The 12,057-nt window shown below is 42.3% G+C and overlaps 1 protein-coding gene across 1 annotated transcript in view; it reads right to left on the reverse strand.

Moving 5' to 3' along the window:
- Window positions 1-12,057, reverse strand: part of LOC146577727 (protein NLRC3-like) — a 620,451-nt gene that overhangs the window by 443,182 nt on the left and 165,212 nt on the right. The gene's annotated exons all lie outside the window — the stretch shown is intronic.

The raw sequence follows: 12,057 nt of genomic DNA on the forward strand, positions 1-12,057 counted from the left end.
GACTTGTGCATAACAAGCAAGCGAATAATGCAGAAAACAGGAAACTGTTCTTGAAGTACAGAGAGAGAGAGAGAGAGAGAGAGAGAGCTGTGCATGAAGTGTGATTTTATCCTGGTGGCAGCAAAACAATCAGAGGGAATTCATGACGATGTTTATGTGAAGCGTAGTTTGGAGCTTCTTTTGCTGCTGGTTTACTCAATATTGTTTGGAGAGACATCAAACCTGCAGCTTCAGAATCAGCGCAAAAAGGGCGTAAACACAAAGCGCGGAAACATCAGAATCAGCGAGCTGTCGGCTTTCAGCTCGTGTCCGTGCAGTCAGGTGAGAAAGTCACATCTCACTGATTCTGATGCGTCGGCGGCTCCGCGCTTTGTGTTTACGTCTTTGTGCAGAATCCGTGTTCCTGCTCTCATTTACTGTTTTAGCTGTTTGGTGGTTGTTGAAATTTTGGGAGGTTTAACCTGAGATTCTGGCGTTTTGGCCAAAATAAATTTATATTAAAAAATCGATTCAGGGTTTTAATGAATCGATATCACGTTATCCAAGCCAGAATCGATTTTAATCGATAAATCGATAATCAAAACCACCCCTGATGCATATACACGGGTCACACTGCTTATTGAAACCCCCCAAACATCAGATCTTAATCAGACAGGTTTTTGTTTTTTGTTTTCAAAGTTTAGACTTTGCTTCTATTGGACTTTTTATCAGTAACACGTGCTTACTTTTTGCAGGAACAGTTGAAACTAACATAAATAAATAACTCCAGAGCTGATAGTCAGCAGGGGGTTTACAAGTTGTGGCCGCGTTGTCGGCGGTATGAGCTCGACCACTTGCAAGGTGAGCTGGCAGACATCACTGAACTCATCAGAGATGATCAGGTTCATTTTGACAAAGTGAGCAGATATTTAACCTCCTAGGACCTGGCGTCCACATATGTGGACATCACAATTTGGGTTGTTTAGACCAAAATACTACATTTTGCTCTACAAGGGCCTGATATCCACTCACAAGGATGTTATACTGCCACTGTGCTATCGAAATTTTAGACAAATATCCTCATATGTGGCTCTCATTTTTCTCAGAAACAAAAAATGTGGTAATTCTTTGTTTTTACATTCATCAGGTCCCAATCAGCCCAAATATCAAAGAGAAATTAAAAATGAATGCCACGGAGGAGTTTGGGTCTTAGGAGGTTAAAGATTGTGCCACTACATTCTTGTCTAGAAGATATTAAAGTGTATTTGGTGACACACAAAAAAGGGTAAAGTTTAAGTATAGTTTGGGTCCACACATGTCCAAACCCTGGTGTGTAGGCCTACTTAGTTTTGAGAAATTGTCATGGGACCGGGGTCTGGGTGACCCAGGGCCTGTAAGAAGTTATGGACATGTGTGTTTTTGGTGCTGCTGTCTCCTGTTTCCATGTTTGTGTATCTAGGTGTGTGTGTGGGTGTGTCAGCCAGGAGCCTGGCCACACCTGCGGAGGAGAATTACTCACACCTGCAGCTGATCAAGCCTCGTCAGAGGAGCTACTTAGGAGTGTGGTGGAGCTGTCTCCGATGCTGGATCATTGCGTAACTTCACGTTAGTCTCTTGGCGAGTTAGTTAAGGTTAGTCTGCTGCATTGTGGTGTTGCTGACGGCTGCCTCTTTGTTATTCCCCAGGAGGAGTGTGGAGACGAGAGGGCAGCGAGCACGGGGTGCTCAGACACTGAGGAGCGGAGACAAAGAACACTAACACTGGCAAGAGGACATGTCAGAGTCGGGAACGCACTGGGGATTTATTGTTGTTTGGATTATTTTGCATCACTGTAAATAAACGCACTGACCTCATCAAAGAGTCCAGCATTTGGGTCGTCCTTCCCCTCATCATAGTCTGCCACGCAGGCCGTGACAGAAAAGCCCACTAAAAGAACGCCCACCAGACCAAAGCAATGGTGTTGACTTGATCAGCATTAACCCCGCCCCCTGACTTTGATGGGTGAAGCTGACAAATAAAATGTATTTATGAACAGCGATGCAGGGCCAGGAGTAGCAACGTGAATTAAATAAATACATCATTAAATAATTCATTAAATGTGTCAGTAAAATAATCAAAATAGAAAACAAACCAATAATTGATTAAATATGTAATTAACTAATAATTGTATATAAACAAATAATGAAACATTTTAAATGAAATTAACTGATAATTCATTATTAATATATTTCTTTAATTGACTATGTACATTTTTAAATTAATTACTGAAATAATTAATTCATTAGTGATGTATTAATTTAATACAACCATAAAATACCATAAAATTGCTAATTTACTCAAAATCTATTTAAAACATCAATATTAAAGGTTAAATTATGATAATGAATACATGCAACTATAACTGATGACATAAAAATGAGGATTTCTTAAGCTGAAGCCAAAGTGCTGACTCATTTGTCATGTTACTCTCAAATGTTTTCCCTAATAACAAGAACATAATTACACTTTAGCCACAAGAGGGCAGCAGCATTAATATAAGTCACATGTATATAAAGGTACAGTGATTATATTACAGTGATTTTGACAAAAACAAAACAGTTGATGGCAGTGTGTTTTTCCATGACAGAATAATTACGCACACCCCACTTTGCAGTTATTTATTTGTAAAAAATGTTTGGAATCATGTATGATTTCCGTTCCACTTTGTGTTGGTCTTTCACGTGGAATTCCAATAAAACTGATTCATGTTTGTGCTGTAATGTGACAAAATGTGGGAAAGTTCAAGGGGGCCGAATACTTTTGCAAGCCACTGTAAAGTTCACTATCAGTAACATCATAGCACCACCCAGCTGTATAGAAACTCCGTCATGCTAGCTAGTAGCAGTACGAGTTATTGTAACTGACTGTAAAAAGTCAGCACAAGGAAAATAAACTGCACCTAAACTTGGTTTATATCTGACCCAGACAGACTGCAGGTCATAACTTCTTACCTGAAGTTCAGTTCACCTGACACTCGGACCGGCGGCCGCCTCGGGTCTCTGCTCCTCCTGCCTCCCCTTTCCCTCATCCACCTGCTGCCTCTGTGGAAGCTCCGCCATAGCCACCACCAAACAACTGACTTATTTTTACATATCGACCAGCATCCGGCCAATCCGCCATCTTTCATTGTTTATACCGTTACAAAAAAATAAAAAAAACATCATCAGCCCATAAAAAACGAAAAATCACCATCAGTATGCCCGATGGCCAGTCCAGCTATGGTCGTGCCATCAGTTAACCCTTCACGTGGCAGCTGTGACACGCGTGCCCAGGGTTGCCGACCCCTGCTCTAAAGCATCTGATTTGGATTCCTGAGATCAAATATATTTTCCTTTGGCTTTGTTTTCTTCCCATTTGTGGCTTTAATGTAGTGTTACATCCTGTTTGTTTGCTTCCATCTGTATACATGTCCAGATTCACTGTTATGTTTCTATTCTTACATTGCTGTGTGATCACTGTTCCCTCTGCTGACTGATGTGACCTTTTGTATCTCACACTGATACTTGTCATATTTGTATCTGCGCCTAAAAGATAAAAAGTTTTCCATGCTAAAACACAGCTCCACCTCCTGCAGTTCTCCCTCTGAACCACTAGATGTCTCTGTTATCTAAATGAAGACGTGCAGCACAGCAACCACAGCAGCGCTCACATCACACGTGTCCTGTTATTATGTATAAAAGCATGAAACAGGTGAGACAGGTGGGATCAATATTAATGTTGTGGAAATATATGAAAAAGCAACAGAAGAGTGAAAACATTTCGTGTTTCTAGAAAGATCTTTCAGCTCACAGCTGCTCACAGACTGTATTTACAAGTGACAAACTGCAACTCTACAGTACATCTACAGTATATATCAAATATATTCTGTATTCAAATCTATTGAGTGATGTTTGAAAGTCTTTCCAGGTGAGTTTGATCCAGGAGGGTCTGAAGCCAGAGTCAGACAGAGACTGTGCAGAGACTGTAGAAGGACAGAGCAGCAGCAGAGCAGTCCAGATACACTGATGATCCTCTGTCAGATCCAGAGGGACACACAGGGATGATGCTGGACTCTACATTGTGTCTGACAGTGGAGCTGTTCTCAGAGCAGTTCACTCTGCAGCACTGACAGTCATCTGCACTTCTTCTCATTCCTCTGTCAGTCACTGCTGGATGAAGCTCTCCTCTCCACCTCCCAGTAACATGGCCCAGTCAGAGCGTCTCTACACACAAGCTGCTGCTGCTTCAACCTCTCTGGATCATCAGGACACAGCTCCTCCTCTCTCAGCACACACACCGTCCTGTTTACCATCATGGCCTCAACCTGCAGAGAGAAGAAGGAAGAGCAGAGGAGATAAACGAGTGTTTCCAGAGACTCTTCATCAGCTGTCAGTCAGTGATGCAGCACATCCAGTATAAAGAGCAGCAGGGACTTCAGTGCTGGGACTGTACTAGGACTCATTGTTGCTTCACTTTTTCTAATCTTTGGATTTTTATTGAAGTTGATGAAAATGTTTTTCCCTCCTAGTTTGAGTTTGGACTTTCATTCATTAGAAGAACCTTGGTGTGTCCACTCTGAGCTCTGTAGGAACCCCAACAACAAGCCCAACAATCCAGATGGACGGTTCCAGCTGTTAACTGGAGGAATTCCATCCAAACATCTGCTCTCACTAAATTCTTCCTCACCTACAGACTGTGTTCTTCACTGCTTTAAACTTGGAAATGAATGCAGTCATTGGTCTGCGTGCTGCTTTGTTCAGAGAGCTGATTGGCTGTTGACAGTGTTTGATCAGAGCGTGTCAGCCGTTACCATGGTGACCATAAAGGTCAGAAACAGGAAGTGTTTGTGTCCAATCCTGAAGCCTGTCACCATTCTCCTCTCACAGCTTCACTGAGAAGCTGCAGCTTTACAGGAAACACTGGATCTTTGTTTCATACTGACTGTGTTTAGTACAATACTGCTGACAGCACCACCCACTCACTCCATCACTCTACTTACACCAGAGTCTCCAGTCTGTAGTCTGGACTCTGCTGAAGATCAGACAGCTGCTTCACATCTGGATCCTTCAGGTTGTTTCCCCACAGGTCCAGCTCTCTCAGATGGGAGGGGTTGGACTTCAGTGCTGCTGCCAGATAATCACAGCTGATCTCTGACAAACCACAGCCCCACAATCTGTATAAAGAATGAAAGATGTAAGTTTATTAGACAAAGTGTGAGCTTGAAATCATTCAGTGTTTCATCATCTGTTCAGAGCTGAAGAAGGTTCAGAATGTAGAAGTTTAGAAAATGGAAACTCCAAACAGCTGAAGCCAACAGGAAGCAGCTTCAAACAGGAAACTGTGCAGAGTTTCAGACTATATGTCCTGATGCAGCCAGTTGGATTTTGGAGATTTGAATCTCTGTTCTGTGACTAAGTCCTTGAATCATTTCTTCCAGTTGGTCCAACAAGACAGACTAAGTGTTGGACATGTGTTGTGGCTCCATTATGGGAGCTTCTAAATGTGATGTGATGGCCCCTCTGGGTCTGTCAGGTCACAGGACTGAAGAGAGCTCAAACTGGGCACACAGTTGTTCCAGTCTGGACCAAAGATTATATACTGGGACTGAGGGACTGCTTTGACTGCACCCACTGGGACTTTTTAAAGGCTCATGTTCTCACTTAGATCATCGATTTCTACTTACATTTCTTTCTGGGAAAAATGGGGATTACTTTGGAAACAGGAAGTATTTTCCCCAGTAAGCAGCCCTGGATTAGTAAATCACTCCAACATGTTCTCAGGCAGAAGAAGCTGTCTTGTTATTAGGGAGAGAAGAAAAAGATTGAGGCACAGAAACTTGTTGAAAGAGAGATAAAGCAGCTAAAATCAGGTGTAAAAGTAAAGCAGAGGATGAGCTGAATAAAGGACACTCAAGGCTGGCTTGGAAAGGAATGAAGTCCATGGTGGGGATGCAGAACAAGGAGCAAAGATGAATGTGATGCTGAATCAGCAGAAGACTTGGACTCATTTGATTCCAGCTTTGATATCATTGATTTCAATGAAGAGCTTTGTGATTGCAGCAAAGGGCTGGTAGCTCTGAGAGTCCCACTGATGAGGTGTTTGTGTGGAAATCTCTTAGTGGGACCAAAGAGAGAAAAAGCCCTGGTCCTGATGCTGTGGGAGGGAAATGATTGAAGTGTGCTGTGAGGAACTGACTGGGAGATTTTCACACATTTTCCAGTCCTCCTTGGAACAACAGGAAGTTCCCAGCATATGGAAACAAAGGTTAAGTGTCCTATGGCACTCAGTGATGATGGTGCTGTGGCCCCACCACCTCCACCTCTTTGTAAAGGAACTAACTGTAATCTGAAGCTTCAAATGGAACTAAGACTTCCTCCACTAGGTGGCAGTGTCTGATGAGAAAGTGTTAGTGGAGCTGGCCTGGAGTCAGAAACAGGAAGATGCAGGATTTGGGCTGAAATGGGGAAAAGTGGTTCGCACTAGTGCCTTAAAGCAAGAAGGTTGTAGGTTGAAGCTTGTTGGCCTTTCTGTGGAGGTTGGATGTTCTCCCACAGTCCAATGAAATGCTGCTTAGGTTCATTGGTGCTTCTAAATTGGCTGTAGGTGTGGATGTGAGAGAGTGCTTCTCTGTCTCTCTCTGTTGGCCCTGTGATGGACTGCTCACCTGTGCAGGTGGACCACGCCTCTTGCCCTATGACAGCTAGGGCACAGGCTGCAGCCCTGTGAGCCTAAGCTGAATAAACAGTTAGCAAAAATGATCCATAGATGGCCTGAAATCCCCCAGTTAGCAGTTTGGTAGATAGCTATGACATGCTAATCCCATCCAGCAGCTGTATTCTACCTGTAAGCTGATCCCTGCTGAGCCAAAGCACTTTTTCATATACAAATTACAACCTTTAATAGAAACCTATTGGTCAGCATCTTATTAGCCTGCTGTTAGCTTCATTCCACAGAAAACTGAGAGAAACTAACAGAGTTGATAAAGAATAAAGAGAAATGTGCTGATTTAAAGCCTTTGAAGTGCTTCAGATGATCTCTGTCCACTTCTGTCCACTCATTCATTCATGTAAGCTTTCTAATGCAGCTTTGATCTTCACAGTCTGCTTCATGAAACTCATTCTAACCCTGAATGTCAGAGTGTTCCTCCTTCTCTTTCCCATCATTCATGCTGGCAGTGGAGGAGATTTGGATGTTGGACTGTGTTTTGGATGATGTGTGTATGTTTGTGTTGGACTGCTGTCTGTAAAGCAAACGCACATTTTGCTTTGGATTTCAGTGTCAGACAGACTTTAAGGTGGAATGAAGAGTTGGAGAGTTTCACAGTGAATTATCCAGTGGAGGATTTTTCTTCTTCTTTGAAGGTTTGAAATGTGAACATTGTTCTGCTGCAGTCAATGGACTAAACCAGAGAAGAAGAAAACAGACTTTACCATGAAGATCCTCAGTGTGGATCAGTATAATATCAGCCTGATGTCTGCAGTTTAGTGTCAGCACAACTTTCACATCATATTCATCTCAGCACAACTAAAACATGCTGACTGACCTCAGAGTTTCAAGTCCACATCCTGGACTCTCCAGGAAACCACACAGATGCTTCACTCCTGAATCCTGCAGCTTGTTGTTGAAGCTCAGGTCCAGCTCTCTCAGATGGGAGGGGTTGGACTTCAGTGCTGCTGCCAGATAATCACAGCTGATCTCTGACAAACGACAGACACTCAATCTGTATAAAGAATGAAAGATGTAAGTTTATTAGACAAAGTGTGAGCTTGAAATCATTCAGTGTTTCATCATCTGTTCAGAGCTGAAGAAGGTTCAGAATGTAGAAGTTTAGAAAATGGAAACTCCAAACAGCTGAAGCCAACAGGAAGCAGCTTCAAACAGGAAACTGTGCAGAGTTTCAGACTATATGTCCTGATGCAGCCAGTTGGATTTTGGAGATTTGAATCTCTGTTCTGTGACTAAGTCCTTGAATCATTTCTTCCAGTTGGTCCAACAAGACAGACTAAGTGTTGGACATGTGTTGTGGCTCCATTATGGGAGCTTCTAAATGTGATGTGATGGCCCCTCTGGGTCTGTCAGGTCACAGCACTGAAGAGAGCTCAAACTCGGCACACAGTTGTTCCAGTCTGGACCAAAGACTCTATACTGGGACTGAGGGACTGCTTTGACTGCACCCACTGGGACTTTTTAAAGGCTCATGTTCTCACTTAGATCATCGATTTCTACTTACATTTCTTTCTGGGAAAAATGGGGATTACTTTGGAAACAGGAAGTATTTTCCCCAATAAGCAGCCCTGGATTAGTAAATCACTCCAACATGTTCTCAGGCAGAAGAAGCTGTCTTGTTATGAGGGAGAGAAGAAAAAGATTGAGGCACAGAAACTTGTTGAAAGAGAGATAAAGCAGCTAAAATCAGGTGTAAAAGTAAAGCAGAGGATGAGCTGAATAAAGGACACTCAAGGCTGGCTTGGAAAGGAATGAAGTCCATGGTGGGGATGCAGAACAAGGAGCAAAGATGAATGTGATGCTGAATCAGCAGAAGACTTGGACTCATTTGATTCCAGCTTTGATATCATTGATTTCAATGAAGAGCTTTGTGATTGTAGCAAAGGGCTGGTAGCTCTGAGAGTCCCACTGATGAGGTGTTTGTGTGGAAATCTCTTAGTGGGACCAAAGAGAGAAAAAGCCCTGGTCCTGATGCTGTGGGAGGGAAATGATTGAAGTGTGCTGTGAGGAACTGACTGGGAGATTTTCACACATTTTCCAGTCCTCCTTGGAACAACAGGAAGTTCCCAGCATATGGAAACAAAGGTTAAGTGTCCTATGGCACTCAGTGATGATGGTGCTGTGGCCCCACCACCTCCACCTCTTTGTAAAGGAACTAACTGTCATCTGAAGCTTCAAATGGAACTAAGACTTCCTCCACTAGGTGGCAGTGTCTGATGAGAAAGTGTTAGTGGAGCTGGCCTGGAGTCAGAAACAGGAAGATGCAGGATTTGGGCTGAAATGGGGAAAAGTGGTTCGCACTAGTGCCTTAAAGCAAGAAGGTTGTAGGTTGAAGCTTGTTGGCCTTTCTGTGGAGGTTGGATGTTCTCCCACAGTCCAATGAAATGCTGCTTAGGTTCATTGGTGCTTCTAAATTGGCTGTAGGTGTGGATGTGAGAGAGTGCTTCTCTGTCTCTCTCTGTTGGCCCTGTGATGGACTGCTCACCTGTGCAGGTGGACCACGCCTCTTGCCCTATGACAGCTAGGGCACAGGCTGCAGCCCTGTGAGCCTAAGCTGAATAAACAGTTAGCAAAAATGATCCATAGATGGCCTGAAATCCCCCAGTTAGCAGTTTGGTAGATAGCTATGACATGCTAATCCCATCCAGCAGCTGTATTCTACCTGTAAGCTGATCCCTGCTGAGCCAAAGCACTTTTTCATATACAAATTACAACCTTTAATAGAAACCTATTGGTCAGCATCTTATTAGCCTGCTGTTAGCTTCATTCCACAGAAAACTGAGAGAAACTAACAGAGTTGATAAAGAATAAAGAGAAATGTGCTGATTTAAAGCCTTTGAAGTGCTTCAGATGATCTCTGTCCACTTCTGTCCACTTATTCATTCATGTAAGCTTTCTAATGCAGCTTTGATCTTCACAGTCTGCTTCATGAAACTCATTCTAACCCTGAATGTCAGAGTGTTCCTCCTTCTCTTTCCCATCATTCATGCTGGCAGTGGAGGAGATTTGGATGTTGGACTGTGTTTTGGATGATGTGTGTATGTTTGTGTTGGACTGCTGTCTGTAAAGCAAACGCACATTTTGCTTTGGATTTCAGTGTCAGACAGACTTTAAGGTGGAATGAAAAGTTGGAGAGTTTCACAGTGAATTATCCAGTGGAGGATTTTTCTTCTTCTTTGAAGGTTTGAAATGTGAACATTGTTCTGCTGCAGTCAATGGACTAAACCAGAGAAGAAGAAAACAGACTTTACCATGAAGATCCTCAGTGTGGATCAGTATAATATCAGCCTGATGTCTGCAGTTTAGTGTCAGCACAACTTTCACATCATATTCATCTCAGCACAACTAAAACATGCTGACTGACCTCAGAGTTTCAAGTCCACATCCTGGACTCTCCAGGAAACCACACAGATGCTTCACTCCTGAATCCTGCAGCTTGTTGTTGGAGCTCAGGTGCAGCTGTCTCAGATGGGAGGGGTTGGACTTCAGTGCTGCTGCCAGATAATCACAGCTGATCTCTGACAAACCACAGTCCCTCAATCTGTATAAAGAATGAAAGATGTAAGTTTATTAGACAAAGTGTGAGCTTGAAATCATTCAGTGTTTCATCATCTGTTCAGAGCTGAAGAAGGTTCAGAATGTAGAAGTTTAGAAAATGGAAACTCCAAACAGCTGACAGAGTTCATACGCCTTTGTCAGGGTCAAATTCAAGCAAGACCATGTGAAAATTAAAACACATCATCCTAGGTGAACTTAAACACCTTTGTTCCCCTTTTGTTAAGACATAGAAAAGTACACCACACAAAAATACTGCAAAAGGAAACGGTCGCCTTATATACATAGTGTATAAACTCAAAATGCACATTTCACTTCAAATTAAGATTAAGGCTTTGAACAGATCACATAGTTCAGTTCAACATATAAGACTTTAAGAATGCACAAGCATCTACTTAAAATCTATTTAATTTATCATCCATGATATTATTTTGTACAATTCCAATGTATTTTGTTCATCTCCCTTAAATAAACAGGCAGTCTTAAAGTATGAAATATTCATATACAAACACATATAAATGTGTGTACTGTCTCAGTGGCTGATAGTACCCCACAGGCCTCAGTGTGAGCTTGAAGACATTTATAATGTTTAAGTAGTTTAATGTGCAGGTGCTGACGATAAACACATTTTGAATGAAAGCCGGGGAACTTTGGTAGCACAGAAACAAGTGGCTATTCTTTGTGACTATATGGATCACTCACAATACCATTATTTCACACAAAGGCACCAAATTAATACTCAAAAAAGCTGCAGCAATACACACAAATATAAACAGTACTTGGTGACAACTTTGCTTTTAGCCTTTAACCCTTCTTGACTACTTTTGATGTGGCCTCTATATTTTACCTTTAAAAACAGTTTATCTTGCCAATCTGTTATTTTCTCATTTTGACCAACTGTATCAGCACAATTTATCTAAATTCAGACAAAATTTAAAATACAAGTAGAAAGTGATATTTTGACTGTAAAAACCACACACATGTTTAACGAATCATCTTCATAACTTGAAATGCAAATAGAGATTGTACACTTTTAAAAATACGCACACGTTTTGCAAACAACAAAGTTATATGGTACTATTTACCAAAAAATGCAGCCAAGGCTCAGACGTTTTTCATATAATCATTTCAAACTATTTACAGAACAATCAGGTGTCAAACAATAGTTTGTGTCACTCTAACACATATGAGAACAGCACAGGGATAAACCTGCAGGTCTGACAGCAGGTGTGTCACTCAGCGTTTACACTGCAATCTGCCTTTGTTGGCTTTAAGGCAGCAACTGTGACGATCACTAGTAGAACTGACACACAAAACAAAACAACAGCTACACACTAAATACACAAGACAACAAACTAACTTGAGACCAAACACGGTAAACGTCACAAATCTCTCACGTATCAAAACTCTCTCTCTCTTTCGCTCACTCGCTCTCTCTTGCCGGTCACTCCTAAAACTTCCCCCTTTTGCTAAACAACCAAATGTCATGTTTCCATATCATTTTTGATTGGTCGACATGGTACATTTTCCCACCTATAGGGCTTTGGAGCGTGATGTCACGGGAGATGGGCCATGCCCCCTTCCGCCATGACAGTAGGCCAGCCAAAGGATACCATTTCAGCTATGGATCGTACGTGTTGTGTTGTCGGTTGCAACGTTAGATCACACGATCGTGAAGGCAAGAAGCTGGATAACGGGCTCTCTTTTCATCGTTTTCCATCCTGGAGGCAACGTGAGGGATCCCATGTATCCGATATTACTAAACAAAGACGTCAGGCT

This window comes from Mchenga conophoros, linkage group LG3 (genome assembly GCF_057382185.1).
Source record: "Mchenga conophoros isolate Kocher_MC1m ecotype Shallow Benthic linkage group LG3, M_conophoros_male_GT1.1, whole genome shotgun sequence".
NCBI lineage: Eukaryota > Metazoa > Chordata > Actinopteri > Cichliformes > Cichlidae > Mchenga > Mchenga conophoros.